At 42.4% G+C, this 19632-nt stretch overlaps 1 protein-coding gene and 1 long non-coding RNA gene across 7 annotated transcripts in view; one reads left to right on the top strand and one right to left on the bottom strand.

Annotated features, from left to right (window-relative positions):
• The window catches only part of LOC140898585 (uncharacterized), a 281435-nt gene that overhangs the window by 256429 nt on the left and 5374 nt on the right, over nt 1-19632 (top strand). For 5 of the 6 annotated variants that reach the window (XR_013634718.1, XR_012155031.2, XR_012155032.2 and 2 more), the window contains 4 exons: nt 2814-2888; nt 6378-6555; nt 7652-7746; nt 19130-19268. This is a non-coding gene — a long non-coding RNA (uncharacterized LOC140898585). The remainder of the gene's footprint in view (nt 1-2813; nt 2889-6377; nt 6556-7651; nt 7747-19129; nt 19269-19632) is intronic. The other variant, XR_013634720.1, reaches the window with a different exon arrangement.
• Nucleotides 1-19632, bottom strand: part of LOC140898584 (transmembrane protein 132B) — a 361301-nt gene that overhangs the window by 20747 nt on the left and 320922 nt on the right. The window lies entirely within an intron of this gene.

Raw genomic sequence — 19632 nt, forward strand, 5'->3', positions numbered from 1 at the left:
CTAGCCTCTGTTTGCCAGAAGCTGGGAATGGGCAACAAAGGATGGATCACTTAATGATTACGTGTTCTGTTCATTCTCTGGGGCACCTGGCATTGGCCACTGTTAGAAGACGGGATACTGGGCTAGATGAACCTTTGGTATTTAAGATACTTCTCAGTCTGGATTTCCATTGTACCTGTGGAATCTCCATTCCTTTTCTGCCCTGGACAGTTCCAAACACCAAGCATGTTGCGCCATTCCAGTGAAACGTTTTACCGTGTGAGATTTGCATAATTGACTCATTATTCCACTTCAAATGAGAGCTTAAAACTTACTTTTCTAGTTACTAGTCTTCTTAAATTGCTTTATTTCTTTCTACCATGTTGCAAAAATACTTTGATACTTGAAAATGTGCTCTATCAAATGTGAAATAAAGTAAAGCACTTGCAGTAGTTTTTAAAGAAGGGGGTGTTGTCTGTATAAGGAATAAACAGAAAGGAGAGAGAAAAGACCAGGAAAGTGGCAAGGGCCCGCAATGTTGCTAGATCAGATGGCTACCTGTGATTTGGGGGGATGGCTTTTTTCCCCACTAATCACAAGCATTTATAGTTTTGAGGCCTCCCAGAAACTGAGAGGATCGGGTTTTCTGAACTGGCCTCCAGCACTGAGGGTACAAATTATTAGGCCTACCATTCTAACCATGATGCCATAGATGCCTATTAACTGCACCTGCATCAGGTAGTTAGGCATTTAAATGGTTCTGTTGTGGGCAGAATTAATTGTACCCATGTTAAAAGGCAGATGCAATAGAGATGACAAGTGTCTGAGTCCTTTAAAACAATAACTAACAAAACATATGGCCACAATTTGTACAGGGCTTGATTCTACAACTCTCACTTGTGGTGAGTGCTACTTACTTATGGGAGGAATCCAATTGGGTGCAATGAAACTGCTAGTATGAGTACGTAGCATTCAGTATAAGCAAAGGCTATAGAAACAGGCTTTTAAATCAGGAGGCTCAATGAGGCATTAGAGACTGGAGCAGCTTAACACAATAAGAATTTAGAGAGGTGGACTCAAAATTCTCCACCATGCTGGTTAACTTAGAGAACTTTCCCTGGCTGCCAGTGTTAATGCCTGGACTCAGCTGGACATTCAAACGCTTCTCGCTGTTTTGGAGCTGGTTTCTCAGCTTCCTTAGTGAGTTCTACCAAGTGTAGCAGACTGGAGTGATGGAAAGATTCTGCGAGAGGAAGACGCAGAGTTGTTCCAAAGGGAGCCCCAAACCCTTTGTGATTTGTCTGAAAACAAGTAAAAATACTCCAACATTTCCAGAAGAATGACTCCAACTGGAGAAAAGGAATAAAAAATAAATGCCTTTGATGGTGCTTTAAGCAAAGAATGTGGTAAAGGAGAAAATAAGGGGTGAAGTTACATAATCACTCTACCTCCAGCTTTTTTGCTGTACTGAAACCTCTGCAAAGTGTGATTTCTTTACCTGATTGATTGACTGGAAGGACAGAATTCAAAGAGAACAGAACTTAGCCTTTGTGGCCATAAACCAAAGTATTATGGGCACTGATAGTTAAAAATCATCCAGAACAAGGTCTCTGTACAGGAAAGCTCTTGGGCACATGTTTGACTTCTGGCATATGCTTAGGTCCTGTTGACTTCAATGTGACTTAAACATGGCTCTGTGTGCTGTACTGAACAGAGATGCTTTCCTGCATCGGGGCCTAATTTTGAAACTGACTTGGATCTGGATGAATAAAGATTATGCTCAAGAACACTAAGTAATTGAGTTTCAGAGTAGCAGCCGTGTTAGACTGTATCCGCAAAAAGAACAGGAGGACTTGTGGCACCTTAGAGATGAACAAATTTATTTGAGCATAAGCTTTCGTGAACTACAGCTCACTTCATCGGATACAGCTCACGAAAGCTTATGCTCAAATAAATTTGTTCGTCTCTAAGGTGCCACAAGTCCTCCTGTTCTTTTTAAGTAACTGGGGTATTTCTAACTACACAACAGCACCTCTTGATAAGCCAGGCCAGGTTCTCAGCCAGAGGTCTGGGGGCTGCGAGCAGGTTTCAGGGGGCCACCACACAGGGCCAGTGTTAGACTTGCTGGGGCCCAGGGCAGAAAGCTGAAGCCTCTCAGTGTGGGGCTCAAGCCCAGGGCTCCCAGCCCTGCAACCTGGGGCTGAAGCCACAGCCTGAGCAACTGAGCTTTGTGGGGTATGGGGCCCTGGGTAGTTGCCCTGCTTCCTACCCCCTAATACTGGCCCTGGCTTTTATATGCAGACGTTGCTGTGACACCGGTGGGCCGCCAGAAAGAAAAAGATTGAGAAGCCCTGTGCTAGGCTTTCCCCAGGAGCTCTGTCCTTTAGTGGCCAGGAGCACTGTCGCATGCTAATTTCCCCCCGAAGTTTTAACTGGATGTGATGATATCCTTTGTTCCTTGTCCTAAATTATTGTGTTGTGTCACTGAGCTAATGTGCAACTCCAAAGTTTCCATCCTAGAGGTGGCAGGACTGCAGTGGAAGAACTAATGGGTATCGCTTGTCTTAGAAGCAGGATCCAATGGGCTTAAAGGTACCATGTGAACAGAAGATGTTAGGCTACATTCTGCTGCCCCACCCTGCACTGGGATGCAACTTCCATAGAAGTTGCAGGGAGGTTGTGTGTATTTGAGGGCAGGAATTTGGTCTGTTGTTCTTATAATACACTTCTAGCTGTGCAATTTCTCCAGTGTTGTTCCCAAGCAGGGTTATTTCTTCCCCTTGGCTGAATGTATGGACTGGAATCTGCAAATGATGTCTTATATACCATTTCAGACAAGTGATGAGATCCACGCGATGAAGGGAAGGCAGGCAACTTGATGCTGAAACTGGAAATGATGAAAACAGAAGGTTTATACTCTTTTAATTTTAGACATGTGCAAAATAGCCTCAAAGTGTCATTTTAACTTTTTTCCAAGTTAATATTTTTAAACTAGCAAATTAGCACTCTTTCAAGTACTTCCCTCTGAAGTAATGATACCATCCTGAGGCAGTTTAGGATACGAGTATGTATTCCCACAGGGCAACCTAGAAGATATATCCTAAGCCTTGTTTCCTTTTGAAAAATGTTAGTAAGAATTTAATTCATGTTCTAACCACCCACTGTGATTAGCATAGTGTTTATTTTTCAAACTATCCAGCTTTCACAGAGGACAGTGCACATTCATGCATTACAGTGTTGTTGGTGGGTTTTTAAGTATAATTCTGTTACCATTTGGAAAACAAGATCCAGAATACCCACGACATTTAGAAATATGCTCCTTGCAAACAGATAGTCCTTAAAACAGAAGACACTGGGAAGAAGCAGCTGTAAGACCTGATTTTATTCTTATTAGAAATATTAAAAGACCTTGGTTCTGACAGAAGCTCCTCCGCTAATCTCTCCAGGGTAAACAAATCCTCTCTGAGATGCATGCATGTACACTTGGCAATTATCTCTTCATGGTCACTGGGTTTCAATTACTTTTGTTTTTAAATATATGTTGCTTCATTAATTAAATGGGAAAACACTCAAATACTGTAGGTGAAATCTTAAGTTTCCAACTCCAGCGATCTCATTACATCAGAGCATGCTCACTCAATGCAACTTTAAGTTGTCACAGCAATAGAATTCAAAAGATTCTGTCCTTGCTCCAAAGTACCCCTGCCCCACATAGGCTTGGATACTGATTACTTCACTGTTTGGAGGGAAAGACAGGTGTGCATACTTTATTCAGAGGTTGGCAGGAAAGGGGTTAATGCTCTAGACAGGAAGGACTACAGTTTTCTGCCTGGAGTGGAGAGATTTGCAGCTGGGCCAGCTTTGTGGGAAATTAATTCATTCTCTGGCCCAACATGCTATAAGAGAGGATCAGAAAGTGGAGTGAGGTGGGGAAGTTGCTGGCAGAATCTAAGACTAAGATTCAGGAAGAAATGATTTACATGTATTGTCCCCTTTCACAACAAAGCACATCACCTCCTAGGCAGGCAAAATCCTGTTGTATTCTCATTGCCCTGTCACAAATACCTGTAGCCAAAAATACTTCTAATAATTTTACGTAACTGGTCTGGACCCTTCATGCAAAAGGGTTCCATGTTGCTTCACAGCCATTATAATGTCTCAACCGATGCCTGAGAGAGAAGTAAATGTCGATATGCTAATTTTATGGTTAATCAAAGCGAGGCACAGAAAACATCTAGGGCAAAAGGTAACAGAACGGTTCCCATTAACAAAGTGACTGTCTCTGATATCACAATGTTGGGAGCGTTGTAAGAACATGAATAGACAAATTGTTCAGTTATGTAGAGAAGGGGTTTACATGTTCAGCAGGCAGAGGAACAATCCCACTGGGGAATAAAAAAAATCCGCCAAATACACGAATGCTAGCTAAACAGCATTTCATCCCCAGGACATTAGTAACTGTGCCATTATAGAGCATCAGACACATTCAAAGGACATCAACACTCGTAGACACTTCAGTTCCACAAATACATTCATGCCCCAAAGTTGGAGCGGATTCAGAATTCACCCCAGCCTGTGCTCTGATCCATAATGCATACTGTACATATAAGCACAGAATACATAAAATGCAAAGAAGTGAGTCAGCTTTTGCAAATGGAAGAAAGAAAGCAGGAAGCTTTATGTTATACTTTCCAGGGAATTAAACATCCAAGAAAGCTTCGGTGCTATTTCTTTCATAACCTATGTTGGCAGTTTAGCACTCACATGCAACCCCACTGTAACCAATCTATGTCCAGGCGTAAAGGAGTAAAAATAACAAAACAGATTTCAGCTTCTAGGTTACAAGCAGTTATTACAAATAAGATTATGATCCTCTCACACAGCCCTAGTGGTATTGTCAAAACCTGGCCCTAAACATGCAGCAAGGGGTAAGCACTACTTTGTGCAAGATGCTGAGCATCAGCGGGAATGGAGGGTGTTCCAAACCCCACAGGGGGCCCAATTCAGTGAATCATTCCTACTTGACAAAGCACTTAGCCACATGTATAAATCCCATTGATTTTAAATGCAAGCTTTGTTGAAATGGGACCAGAAAGTATTAAATTCCTTGGGTACTGCTACGTTAACCGAATATGTTCTTACCTTCCTCAACCTATGCAACGTCATATTTGCTTTATGGGGCATGGAGAGGAATCGGTAAAATCAAAACTGGTACCTTCTGGGTCTCTTTATTTTTGGTGCAGGGAACTGATTGTGCAAATCTAGGATCTGTTTTTAGGAAGTACCACACTGTACTGTGCAATTCAAAGTGATCTTATCAAAAGCAAATGGTGATAGCATGAGTTTAAATCTTACCCTAATACTAATTGCATGTAAGAACACTGTAGGTACTGTGTGATTCAGGGTTCAAGATAATATTCCGTTTTTATTATTATTAAAGAAGGGCATATTGCTATAGAATATGTGAATGGTACCGGTCTAAAGTAAAGGCTTTAAAGCAGCTGGATTCCAAGAAAGTAGTCAGAGTCTATCCACTACATGTAAATTTAAAACCTTAGATGAGCCTCTAAATAACATGCTATAGTTTACTACATGCATCCGACAAAGTGGGTATTCACCCACGAAAGCTAATGCTCTAATACGTCTGTTAGTCTATAAAGTGCCACAGGATTATTTGCTGTTTTTATGAAGCATACCGTACCTTTAGCATTTTTCTTTTTCTTCCCCCTCGGCCCCTCCCACCCTACCTTCACCGCTTCACCTGAACAATAACTCTAGGGCTTTTTACAGGTCTAATAACTATAATTATAAATGTGAATATAATAGTAACTCATTATTCCCAGATTATAATGCAGCAAAAGTGAGAAATGTACCACGTTGAAATGGGCCCAAACCGGAAAAGTTCAGAACTATCTCTACACTTCCCCAAAGTTGACAGGGGTACTCCGTTCCAGGGTTTGGCTCAGTGTGGAGAAAGGAGCCATGGGTGATGTTCAGAATGCCCCCCCAAAGCTTAGGGTGTGGGGAAGCTTGTTCAACCCCAAAAAGTACTACAGTAACAGTCCAAAACACTAACTACACCTTATGGCAAGGATACCGCTGTGTTTGGGGCAATTACTGTAGGATACTGTAGTATTTTAAAAAATATATTAAGGCTTGACCCTTGGCCATTGTTAAAGTTTCCACTGATTTAAATGGGGCAGGATCAGGCACTAGGGGACAGATTTTCAAAGGTATTTAGGCACCTAAACAAATAGTCTCCTAGAATCCCAATGGGAGTTAGGTGCCTAGTGGGATTTTCAAAGCACCTAGGTAGATAAATACCCTGGCCTTCTAAAGGAGTAAGGGGGCAGGTCCAAAGTTGCGGTCTAAACTTCACCAGAGTTTTCTGCCTCTAGAAATAAGGACTCAATCCTGCAAAACCGTACTAAGTGAAAGTAACGTGTATTACTCGGAATAACCAATGGAAAGCACAACCACACCTGGCATAATGAGGGCCTGGTCCACAACAGAGGCTCCGAGTAAGTGCTACCAAAACACATCCCAAAAGAACAACAATAACAACTAAACTCACAAGTAAGTGTTTCATAGAATCATAGGACCAGAAGGGACCTCGATAGGTCATCTAGTCCAGTCCCCTGCACTGAGGCAGGACTAATTTTCTAGACCATCCCTGATAGGTGCTTGGCTGACCTGTTCTTAAAAACCTCCAATGAGCAGGAGAGTGAGTTGGGGGGGGGGGGCGGAGGGTGAGAAAACCTGGATTTGTGCTGGAAATGGCCCAACTTGATTATCATACACATTGTAAGGAGAGTGATCACTTTAGATAAGCTATTACCAGCAGGAGAGTGGGGTGGGAGGAGGTATTGTTTCATGGTCTCTGTGTATATAATGTCTTCTGCAGTTTCCACAGTATGCATCCGATGAAGTGAGCTGTAGCTCACGAAAGCTTATGCTCAAATAAATTGGTTAGTCTCTAAGGTGCCACAAGTCCTCCTTTTCTTTTTGCGAATACAGACTAACACGGCTGTTACTCTGAAACCGGAGATTCCACAAGCTCCCTATGTAATTTGTTCTGGTGCTTAACCACCTTGACAGACAGGAAGTTTTTCCTAATGTCTAATCTAAATGTCCCTGGCTGCAATTTAAACCCATTACTTCTTGTCCTCTCCTCAGTGAATAAGGAGAACAAAATTTCACCCTCCTCTTTATAACAGCCTTTTATGTACTTGAAAACTATGATGTCAGTCTCCTGCAGACTAAACAAACCCAGTTTTTTCAATTTTTCCTCAGAGGTCATATTTTCTAGGCCTTTAATCATTTTTGTTACTCTCCCTTGGACTTTCTCCGGTTTGTCCATAGTGTGGTGCCCAGAACCGGACACAATACTTCAGCTGAGGCGTTATCAGTTCTGAGTAGAGGGGCAGAATCGCTTCACATACCTTGCTTACAACATGCCTGCTAATAGATCCCAGAATGATGTTTTCTTTTTTTGCAACAGTGTTACACTGTTGACTCATATTTAGTTTATCTACTTTTCCCCCCCAGGCCCTTTTCTGCAATACTCTTTTCTAGGCAGTCATTTGCCATTTTGTATTTGTGCATTGGTTATTACTTTCTAAGTGTAGTACTTTGCATTTGTCCTCATTGAATTTCATCCTATTTATTTCAGACCATTTCTCCAGTTTCTCAAGATCATTTTGAATTGTAATCCTGTCCTGCAAAATGTTTGCAACTCCTCCCAGCTTGGTCTCATCCACAGACTTTGTAAGTGTACTCTTCCCCCCCCCCCCCCCCCCAGTTATGTGCCACAGGTTTAACACGTCCCTATCCCACTTTCACGTCACAATTGTACTGGCAGTAACCCACTTGATGTGCAAACCCCACAGTATTTTGGGGCACTACAAGGATCTTTAGCTTAGGTAAAAGAAGCGTTGCTGCAGAGTAAATGGGGGAAGCTAAAAACACAACAAAGTAAAGTTCAGAGAGAGAGAGAGAAGCAACCAGCTTGACCGTAAAAGTTATTTATTGAATAATAGTGATAACTACGCAAGGAGACCCTAAACCAACATAACATATATTATTAAAGGTTAATACCTGAGCTAGAAAGGAAAACAGAGAGAGAGAAAGAAGGAGATCTCACTGCTCCCTGAAGCTTGAACTGGTCAGGGTTCCCAGGTGATGGTGGTAGCTCAGGGTCCTGAGGGCAGGAGACAGGCAGAGCCCCTAGCATGATCAGTCAGGAGATGATGGAGTCCCAGTGGAACTGATGCATAGTTTAGATCTAAGCATCAGAACACTTACTTGGGCATAGGTAGGGGTTTTTGTAGAGAAAATACAATGGTTCAAGGGAGAACACTAGATTTGTTTATGGGTAAACTGATGACTCCAGGGTTTTCTTTAGGCTGATCACCCTTGGCTATGGGTAGTGTTTTCTTCCAGGGAGCTCACAATGCAACTAGGCTGCTTCAGTATTCTGGATATCAATCAAGGATTTATTACTAGAATTGGTCTGATAATTGCTGAGCTGGGTGTGTGCAGGCATAGGTTCATTAACATCTGGAGCAGAGATTCCCATGATGCAGTGTGTCCCTGCTTTTCTGATTCCAGAGTTCAGTGCGGTTCTCTGTTCTCCATTCTGTATGCAAATTGAGATGTCTCCCTGTCCCATCTTTCATGCAGATGAGGCTAGGGGAGTTGTTTCTGTTCTTCATTCTGTATGCTAATGGTCTTAATCTTGTCACCCTTGTCAGGAGGGGTCTAGGTGTGTCTCCCAACGCCCTTCACTACTCTCTGCAAGCCTTTTCTCTGATCGATTTTGGTTCAAGAAGAGATTGGGGGGTGGGTGGGGGTGTCTTTCATGAGTCAGACAGGCTAGATACTGCGCCCTGGTTCCCCAAAAACACAGAGCTGACTGGTATCACCCCTCCCCCATCCACAGGGCTTGTTACTCTGTAAAAAAAGGATATTAGGTTGGTTTGATATGATCTGTTCCTGACAAATCCATGTTGACTGTTACTTATCACCTTAACTTCTAGGTGCTTACAAACTGTTTGTTTGTTTAGTTGCTTCATTATCTTTCCAAGTTAAGCTGACTAGTCTGTAATTCTCTGGGTTATTCTTACTCCCCTGTTTATAGACAGGTATTGTATGTTGTCCTTTTCCAGTCCTCTGGAATCTCTCCCGTCCTCCGGAGTTCTCAAAGGGCATGGCTACACTGGAAACGTCAATGCGCCGTTGTGGGAGCGCTCCCAGGGCAGCGCTTTGAAGTGCAAGTGTGGTCGTGCGCGAGTGCTGGGAGAGAGGTCTCCCAGCACTCCTGGTAATCCACCTCCACGAGGGGAATAGCTCCCAGCGCTGGGAGCCTGTCTACACTAGCGCTTTAAAGCGCTTTGACTTGCTGTGCTCGGGGGCGTGATTTTTCACCCCCGAGCCAGCAAGTTAGAGCGCTATAAAATGTAAGTGTAGCCAAGCCCACTTGGTAATCACTAGTGACTCAGAGATCTCTTGAGCCAGTTCCTTAAGTATTCTAGGATGTATTTCATCAGGCCCTGCTGAGTTCAAGACATCTATCTTCTCTAAATAATTCTCAACTTGTTCTTTCCCTATTTCAGTCTCCGATACGACCCCATTTACACTGATATTCACTCTGTTACTCATCCAATCACTGCTAACCTTTCTGGTGAAAACTGAAACAAGAAAGGCATTTAACACTTCAGCCATCGCTGCATTTTCTGTTGTCTTTCCCTCCGTATTGAGTTATGGGCCTACTCATCTGTGGTGTTCCTCCTCTTTTTACTAATGCTTTCTTGTTACTCTTTATTTCCCTAGCTAATCTTTTTTTTTTCTTTTCTTTTTTTTTGCCATGGCCTTTCCAAGGTTGTCCCTACATGCTTGTATATATATATATTCAGCCTTTGTAATTTGACCTAGTTTTCACTAATTTGGATGACTTTTTTTTTTTTTTTTTTTTGAGTTTCAGGTCGTTGAAGATCTCCTGGTTAAGCCAGAGTGATCTCTTACCATACTTCCTACCTTTCCTACACCTAGTTCTTGTGCTCTTAATAATGTCTCTTTAAATAAACTGCCAACTCTCACTGAACTTTTTTTCTGTTAGATTTGCTTCCCACAGGATCTTATCTACCAACTCTCTGAGTTTGCTAAAGTCTACCTTCTTGAAATCTATTGTCTTTATTCTACTGTTTTCCCTCCTGCCATTCCATAGAATCAAGAACAGCCTTCCACCTTCAAGTTCTCAACCAGTTCCTCCCTACTTGTCAGAGTCACATCTAGAAAAGCCATTCCCCTAGTCACTTTCTTTAATTTGCAGGATTGGAACCTATCTCTCATTAAGAATATTACTTTCATTTTTACAAAATATGAACTAGAATTTATATTGAGGCCTGCAACAAAGTAGGGGGGAAAAGGATACAAAGTGAGCTCCTTCCTCCATGAATGGTAAGGATTTGCTCCAGTAAAACATTGGCTTGGTAATATGCTAAATGTGTGTTCAAAGGATAAAGGAAAACACATGATGGCCCAAACAACAGGCCATTGTAGAAAACAATCAGTTGTTCATTACAAATGTATAAATCTTTACACTGATAACATGACACCACTTTAATACTGCCTCAGCAGCAATTTGTACAGCAGAATCAGTGATACTCTATTGATTTACTGGACAAACCGCTGTTGTAATTCTATTATCTCCTATAGATGTCAGCATTTAACACTATTGATAAGAGGTCAAGCGATATTGGCGGGGTGAGGAGGAATAGCTTATAGGGATGAGCACTTGAATTTTCGGAGTGTTTTTACCTTTTAACCCCCGTTGAAATGCACTGAACTAGAGGGAAGAACAGCATGGAAGACATTAACATTTTGGTTTAACAATGGGAACAATTGCAGAGGCTTAGAAAAGGTTCAATGATCCATGAATGTACAATGAGAATTTAAAAACCTGCTGCACTGAATGAAGTGTGTGCACTATTCAGAAACTGTTGATCTATGGAAAATGATTAAACCAAACACACGATCTGCCAGGATTTCAGTCCCAGGTGCAGAGCAGCTGCTCTCTTTCCGTTTCTAGGCACTCCATGCAGGGGTGTGACTGATGGAGCTGACACAACTTGGGTGGATGTGTGGGTGGAAGGGGGAGGAACATAGAAGGTGGTTGTGCTCAGAGACTCCCTCCAGTCTGCCGCTTGGCTTAACATCATTCAGATGGAGTGATAATTGCTCACCGGGCACGCTCGTTGTGCAGCTGCTAGCAGGGACCAACATTCTAACATTCTATCCTCACATATTATCTACAGTGAATTTTGAAAGGGCTTGGGGATGTTTTTTGGCCAAGGACAATATTTGGTTTCTGCAAAAATATTTTCTGGTTTCTGTTGAGCAGCAGAGAGTGGCTAGTGATGGGTAAACCTCGCTGTTTGAAGATTGCTTTGTTAATCAGCTGGATTTTACTTGCTCTTCTAAATCTCTTAAATCTGCAAAATTGTACTGAGGAATTTTGTGAGAACAGATGTTTTCCCAACTCTCCCCACTCCCCATTTGTTTCAGCTCTGCAACTTTCCGGATAGGAAATAGATGGTTTTGACAGGAGGAGTCCGAATAGTCATGGCAAATGGCTATCCTAAGGAGTTGGTGTAGTTGAGGGATAAAAGAATATGTTTACTCCCAGCAAACAGGCATTAACCCTAACCATTAGTTCAGGCAGAAAGAGGCTGGGCCACTGGGGACTCCAGTCTGTCAGCAGAAGAGCGGGAAGGTGACTGGTGCCACTAGCCTGCGTCATTACATTAAGCTATGTTACTGGCCTTAGCACACACAAGGTCTTTGAAATTAGTGGGGAGACCAGATAGGTCTCCCGATTGGTGTAGGTGAGGAAATAGGGATTAGCTGAGAAGGGCAAGCAGGGCAATTTCTTTTTTGGACACAATCCAAAACCCAGTGAAGTCAAGGGGAATCCTTCCATTGATTTAATGAGCATTAGACCAAGCCCTTTGTAGGTGCCAGGACTTCCCTGCCTGGGATTTAGACTTCAGCATGGTATGTAATAAAGATACAGCTTGGTCAGCCATTTTACACATTGTCATTTGAGAGACCCCTCTGCACAACCTGCTCTCTCAGGAAATTTCCAGTACATCACACTTTGAGATGAGCTATCTCATGCATAGCCTGTCTCCTGGTATTTTGGCACTTCCAGTCCGAAAAGAGAAGATGCATGTGAAACCTATATCAAGTTGTCCAATCTCTTTCAAATCTCAAATGAATGCAAGTTCAAGTCTCTTGGGCTGGTTCTTGTTTTCTCTCAGCCAGTTTGCCCACTGGTAATGGGAACACATGGGCTCGGGCTCAGAGTAGGAACCTTTGCACGTTTGCTCATTTGCAATGGAAATCTTGCTCCACTCTTGCTCCTTGAGTCACTGCTTCTTTTCACCAATGCGGGTAAGTAAGTCAGCATGCCTCCTGTTTGTCTTGTCACTATAATGGAGTACCTCTCCTGGGCTGACATCCTTCCCAGACAGCATGCCTGTCTACAGACAGACATCTTTATTGTTGTACAGTGAGATAAAAGATCTTTCTCTGGCACAAAGTTTTAGCACATTCTTATTTAGGGCTACTTTCACTTAAGTATTTGATCCCTAAACTTTAACAGAGAAGCATTACCAACACTTAGCTTTGGTAAACATCCATTCGCTTCATATTCAGTGGCTGGTGTCCTAGAAGTTGTTTATCTGGTGAAACCCCAGCATCTGGTGCCAGCTCTTTCTTGCATCAATTCTAATTGCAAACACTAAACCGTTCAGGAGAAACAGTGTTAATTGGGTGAAAACAACACATATGTTGGGACTACAAGGTAATGGAGGTTGGTTTCCTTTTTGGTTTTTTTCCCTTCTCTTTTGCACTTGAATTACTCAAGTAAATGGGGTTACAGGTTGACAGGATAATTATCACACTATTCTGAAATGTAAGAGGGGAAAGTATTCAGGCAGATGTAACATACTTCAGTTTCACTATGTCGAATAACAGGTTTTTTAAAAACATGGAAAAATTTAGTATTGGTGATTCATGGATCTAACTCCTGTGACTCAAATTTAAAATCTAAGGCTCCATGAAATAAAAAATAAATTACATGTGTATTCATTCAATTTCATTTGTTGTATATTCTGTGGTTTCGCCAATGACATTTTAAAGGGGGGGGGAGGGAGAGACAGAGTTTTATAAAGAGTGCCTAATTAAAAATCCCATCACACATCAGTTATAACTGCTGTAGCTAACTAACTCCCAGGGACCTGTAGGTCTTTTCAGGTTACTGTTGAGTGCAGGCAATCTGCAAATTTTCCATCCTTCCACAAAGATTTTATAGATGCTGCCTCACGCTGAGCTGAAAGATAGCAGGAATATCTAAGGTTTTGCGGCCTTGCAGGGACACTTTCTGTCTGATTCCTCCTTACTGAATCGTTATATGTGCTTCTCGCAAACCCTAATTTTCAGTGAAAATGCTGGCATAGTCTTAACCTTATTTAGAACATGGTAGTTCTGTGAATGACTTTGTTTCTTCAGTCGCCAGCTTTGTGATTAAGTGCTGAGAGCGAGATCCTGCCCAACCCTTACATGTCTGTGGAATGCGGGGACCATATGAGGCCCTGATGGTACTATACTCTCTGCATTGCTCCGCAGGGGAACACAGCATCCCAGAGGAATGTAGAGCAGGTAGATTCCAGGCTCTGTCCCCTCCATTCTGCTCAAGAAGAGGGCAGTGTGTTGCACACATGAAGGAGGTTTTGGAGTGTGCATGCTCCCTCTGCACACACTGAGGCATCTCAGTGCCCGCCCCATCCCCGAGCAGGGCAGCCCCACACCTCCCCAGATATAAGTTTAGCTGGATATAGTCTGTTGGCCTGCTCCCTGAAGTGTTCTTTGTGGAATGAGAGTAGTCATCATAATTTGCCTTCATGTCAGTGCCCGTCATCCAGGGATCTCCAACAGTGAAGCCTCACAAGGCCCTCTGTGACAATCAAGGATAAGTAGAATGAATTTACAAATGGGTAAACTGAGACACATAGGACTAAAATCTGCTCTTGGTTCCAGTGGTGTAGTCCGCAGTCACTTCCATGATTTCCTGGATTAGGGCAGGACTTAGACCCAGTGTGGTGATGTGAGGCAGCTCAGGCTGTTGTGAGTTAGTCCAAGAGACCGAGAACTACCAGCTGCTGTCTGTGTGCCATGGATGCACTATATTCACTATGACCAAATCCTGTTTAACCTCTCCAAATAGGTTCACTACAGTGCACATGGGAGAGAAAAGTGTGTAAGGAGCTCTCTCAACAGCCCTCAGCAACACAAGTCTGGCATGGGGGGGCTAATGCAAGCCTCCTGTCGCAGACTCATTTCATGAGAGGTATGTACAGTTGCCCCAGCCAGCAAGCAAGTTGTCTGCAATCAGCAGCCAGCTCCAGATCTTAGTGCGTAGGGAATGCGTGCTGCTCCTTCCAAGAGGAACAGTTACATCATCATCTTCATGCGCTGTGCTAGCTCCCTACGAGACATCCTTCCCTGTCTCTTGCAGCCAGCTTTATTCCTGGAACCCACTGCCACCTACCCCCGTCATGGCTGTATGGGGCTGAGGGCAGGATTTTGCCTCTCCAAAGTACACGGTTTACACAAGGTCCCATGGTGATGAATTGGCAACAGAGCAAGTAATAGAGCCCAGCAATCCCAATTCCAACTACCCCTGTTCTAACCACTAGAGACGCTCCTTCCCAGTCCCAGGACATTCATCAGAGGAAACTTTTCCTTTACGTTTAGAATTAGGCGTCTAATGTTGTCTCCGAATGACATCTCTGGCACGGGAGTGCATTCCACTACTTGCCAAGAAAATTATATTCTTTCAATACAACAGGGGTTTGCCTGATTAGGACAATGTAATGAAGACTGTCCTTCTAAATTCATCTTGGGTCGGCACCTCTGGGCAAGCATAACAACATTCTAATCTACCGCAAGGGTAGACAGCCAAGTAATAATGTTTGCAGGCTTACCAGAGTATTAAGAGTAATGCTTTAAACCAGGAGTGCCGGCCATGGCACTACATTCTCAAACTGTGCCCTGATGGGGACATGCCATCACTGCTCTAGTTCATTGCTGGGAAAACTTTTAAATATCCACAAATAGCTCTGCAATGCAGAGGGGCACATTTTTATTCAGAAAACAAAATGCTGGTTCTGTGCCTAGATTTCGGTGCATACGCTGCATGTACATTTACCCTGCTAGCTTTTCGCCTGAGAAACACAAATAATTCATGGATTAGTTAAAAAGTAAAATGGAACAATTAAAAAAGGAAATGAAGCGATCGCAACCTACATTCGAATAACGTTCCACAAAGGCAAGTTCTTCAGTTAAATAGTTCGGCATGACATGTTCTTTTTCTGACCCCACATGAGATGGTCAAGGCTATTTCTATGTAGTCCTGGCTGGGCCGTTCTATCACATTGAACTGTTGCCAACTCTTGCAATTTTATCACTAGTCTCACGATGTTTGTCTTCAAGCCCCCAGCTCCTGGAGTCATGTGATTATGTGAAACTCCCAGCATTCATTTATAAAATTAAAATAAGTTTCTGGCCTTCACTGGTGCAGAGAAAAGCTTGAAAATGTGAACCCAAAAGGCTCAAGCTTTAGAAAGCAACTACAAAGAACCCCAAAGTTTGTTGTTTTAAAATGTCTCATGATTTTTAAGCCAATTCCATGGATTTGGGGGAGGGCATGACTGATGATTTTTGAATGGTTGGGGTTGGCAATATTGGCTCTACAGTGTTTTCACTTACAGTATGTGCCATACAGGGCTTGCCAAATGGCAGCAGTGGTACAACAGTATTTGGGGCCTTATCCAAGGCCCGCTACAGCTAATGTAAAGACCTACCCTGACTTCAGCAGAGCTGGTTCAAGCCCAACAGTACAGATGGTTAACTGAAAAGGAGACCCCCCAGAATTTTCCATAACTCTCAATCCCCTTTCTTGCTATATTAGATAAACACTTTAAACATATCCAGCGCGCAACAAAATAAAAAGACACCAGCATCTCCTTGGTGTTGGTGCTGCTGAGCTTTATTCCAGCAGACAGCTACGCTCAGGAAATATGCTTGAAGGATCGCTCAAGAAACAAAGGGAAGTCCTTCACAATGAATGTACTAATGCACTAGAAGGAAAAATTAATCTTCAGTCTCTTATAAATGCAGCCAGCATGCCCTCCAAGTGAGTATTCTCGAGCTGCTTAAGCGTAGTAGAAAGCAACTGAATGAAGGTCTCAAATCTTTTCAAAGAAACTATTTGTCTCCCCTGTTATGTCAACGTGACACTATGCTGAGAAACAATTATTTGCCTGTTGCAGTACATTAATAATTCTAAAACCCTAGTAAGGGATGCAGGGCTCAATTTTTGACTCTTCTTCATATTAGGGGCTTAATCTCTCCATAAAAACACAAGGTAATTGCTTCTGAGTCATAATGGCAGCTGCCTTTTATTAATTCCAGCCAGCATACAAGAGGAGTGGATTATGTCTCTGGTGCAGAGGGAAGTAGTGGGTATTACAGAGGAAGTCTTCTAGGGAAAGGGCCTAAAGCAACCTATATCAGGACAAAAAGAAAAGGAGTACTTGTGGCACCTTAGAGACTAACAAATTTATTTGAGCATAAGCTTTCATGAGCTAGAGCTCACTTCACTGGATGCCAGGACAGTGAGACTTTGCAGAAAGTACATTGAATCCCTAATTTAAATCAATGTGAAGAATAAGTGGGGAAAATAGGAAAGGTCACTTTGCTTGCTTTGTTTCATTTCCTTTTTAATATCTGCTTCAAAGATGCCTTGTTTCCCGTATATATAATGAAAATATATTCTATAGACCCCCCGTTCTACAGATCTGTTCCTTTAACATTTTTCATTTCCTGAATACCACTGAGTTCCCGTTCAAAAAAAAAAAAGAAAAGAAAAGACGTTCCCTCCCCTTGCAGGTTAAGAGAGATTTTTAAGGGCTTTTTTTCTAGGAAGCAGGGATGGTCTAGTAGATAAAACACTGGACTGACACCCAAGATGTGGGGTCAATTTCTGAGTCTGCCACTAACTTCCTGCATGACCTGCGCAAGTCACCCAGTCATTCTGTGCCTCAGTGCCCCATCTGTAAAATGAAAATACAGCAGTGTTGTGAAGAAAAAATTCATTCAGAATTGTGATGCATTCCCATGCTATGCTAATGAATAGTGTAAGTACCCAGACAGAAGCCTGCAAAGGTTTCTGTTCTTGTTACACTTTCATTATTATTTATTTTAAAATGCATAAATACTTAGACATTGTTAACAAAGGGGTATGTTGAGATTGCCAGGAAAGGAAACAATGGCCTATTAAAACTGGATCTATACTAAAGAATCGCAGGAAAAGAGAATGAAAAGGGAAGCAGAAAATGAAATAAGCAGAAAATGAACTCAACAAGCCAGTCTAGTGGCTGCTGCTAAAACAGAGCTTGTGGAATAGGCAAACCAAGATGGCTATTCTAGATGCCAGTTATTCCAAGCACAAATCCAGAAATTACTTCCACACAAAATCACAAGTGTTCATTTTATTCATACCTGGGGAAGGAATTATCGTAGCTTACTAGAACCTGATGGGCAGTGGCCCATATGTAATATACATTATGAGTTTCCTTTTCCAGTTCACCGATATCATTCCTTTTGCAGCTACTATTGCTCTCAGAGCCACTTCCTACCTCATTTATACAGATTAGGTAGAACTGGTATAATTTAATATTGGGCTTGCTATCTCTCTGGCTAACTGGGTTTCCAGCACTGACTCCATTCGCCTAAGAATGCTATCACATGGCTGTTATGCTTTCAAGGTTCATTTGGAACCTTAGTTAACAGCTGTGCAGCCTCTCTGGCGATTTTACCATTTTCTCCGTTAAGAAGCTCGCTTGCTCTCTGCTTCACTGAGCTCAAAGTTGTTTTCTCAATGCTGCTTCTCAGCTGCTATCACATAGCCCGTTTTTTAACGTTCTGGGCTGTAAATACATTTTGGACCCTGTGAGATGGTAGCTGTTATACGGTCCTCTGTGGCTTCATTTCCCATTTCATCCAGAAATGTTCAAACATCATCTTTTATTGATCTCGTTTCTGTGGCAATGGAGAACGTAGTGAAGTTTTGTTTAGCATTTCTGGCTATGTCTACTTCAGAATCTCCCACTGCATTTCTGCTGGTCATCTTTGTCTCATAGATTTAATATTCTTCCCTTTCACTTCCTGTGGTCTTCTGAACTAAATATATATGCGTATTCCTTTGTCCTTCCTTGCCCTGTCCCCTTCCCCCTGAAAAAAAGTACTTAATGGAGTTAGATGTCCAAATGCCACTGAAATTTAGTTGGAGTTCCATGCATAAGGTGAAGATTTTTAAAGGTGTTTAGGCATTGCTCAGCTCGGCGTTGCAAGGCCTGTATAACTGAGATGTCTATGTCCCATTTTCAAAACTGACGGGCACGTAGGAGCTGGATTCATAAAGGGATTTGGGTGCCTAATTGCCTCATTAGGTGCCTAAATCCAACATTTAAGCACCAATGGCCACAAAACCATCACTCGGCTGCCACATAACCCTGTAGGTACCTAAAGTTTCCTAGACGCCTATGTTTCTGCCAGTAGGTGGAGCAATGCCTAAATACTTTAAAAAGACTGGGCCTACCTGCCTTAGGCTCTTTTGAAAGTACTAGCCTAACTCCAAAATAGGGAATTGAGTTGTCCCTGGTAGGTCCAGTTTTCACCCTACGTTTTGCTGCACCATGTTAACAATGCCAAGGAGTTAAACATTCCAGGAACAGAATTTTCACACTACATTTCCATATTGTGTGAAAAGATAAAAGTTTGTTCTGCATAGCCTCAAATACTCACTTTAAACTGGTCCAGTGGTCTCCTTTCCCACAAAAATTCCTTAGGCCTTGTTTGCATCTGTTCCAAATGTCTAAACTCCCCTTGCATTTCTCAAGATAACTTTTAAAAGTGATTTGATTTTTGCAGGAGATGGGCCCAAACCATCTTGGGTCTACCAAACTTAAGGAACGTTCAAATTCAAATAATTTGTGCCTTGGGTCCATCTCCATTTGCTGTCTAGGAAGCGCAGGGCCAGGCATCTTGGAACCTGCAGATCTACCAGTCAAATCTCTCTCCAAGGTAGTTGGAATACAGCACTTGTGATTGGCTACGGGAGCCCTGAGGCAATGAAGCAGCTGCGTTGCCCCAGAGTAGTATGGGTAAGAAGACTCCTTTTTCCATCACAATTCCCGTGTGCTTGGGAACATGAGCTTTCCCCGTCAGATGGTAAACAAAGTTCTACCAGCACCTTTTAATATTCTCATCTCAGTGAATAATCTGTGAATTCTGATTCTATCCCTTCTCTCGGGAGTTGGAGATATTGCTGTAATATTTTTAGATTACCACTTCTATTTCAAATATTACCATCATAACTTTCTTCAGACTTAGTGATGGGTTAAAATCCATTACTAATGTAATAACCTGGTATATGGATTTGTGTACAGGCCCAAAGTCCAGAGTTTGGTCAAGAGGTCAGAGGCCTAGCAATAGCTAAGAGAAAGCAGAATAACTAAAGATAACCTT

Source organism: Lepidochelys kempii, chromosome 15, assembly GCF_965140285.1.
Source record: "Lepidochelys kempii isolate rLepKem1 chromosome 15, rLepKem1.hap1, whole genome shotgun sequence".
NCBI lineage: Eukaryota > Metazoa > Chordata > Testudines > Cheloniidae > Lepidochelys > Lepidochelys kempii.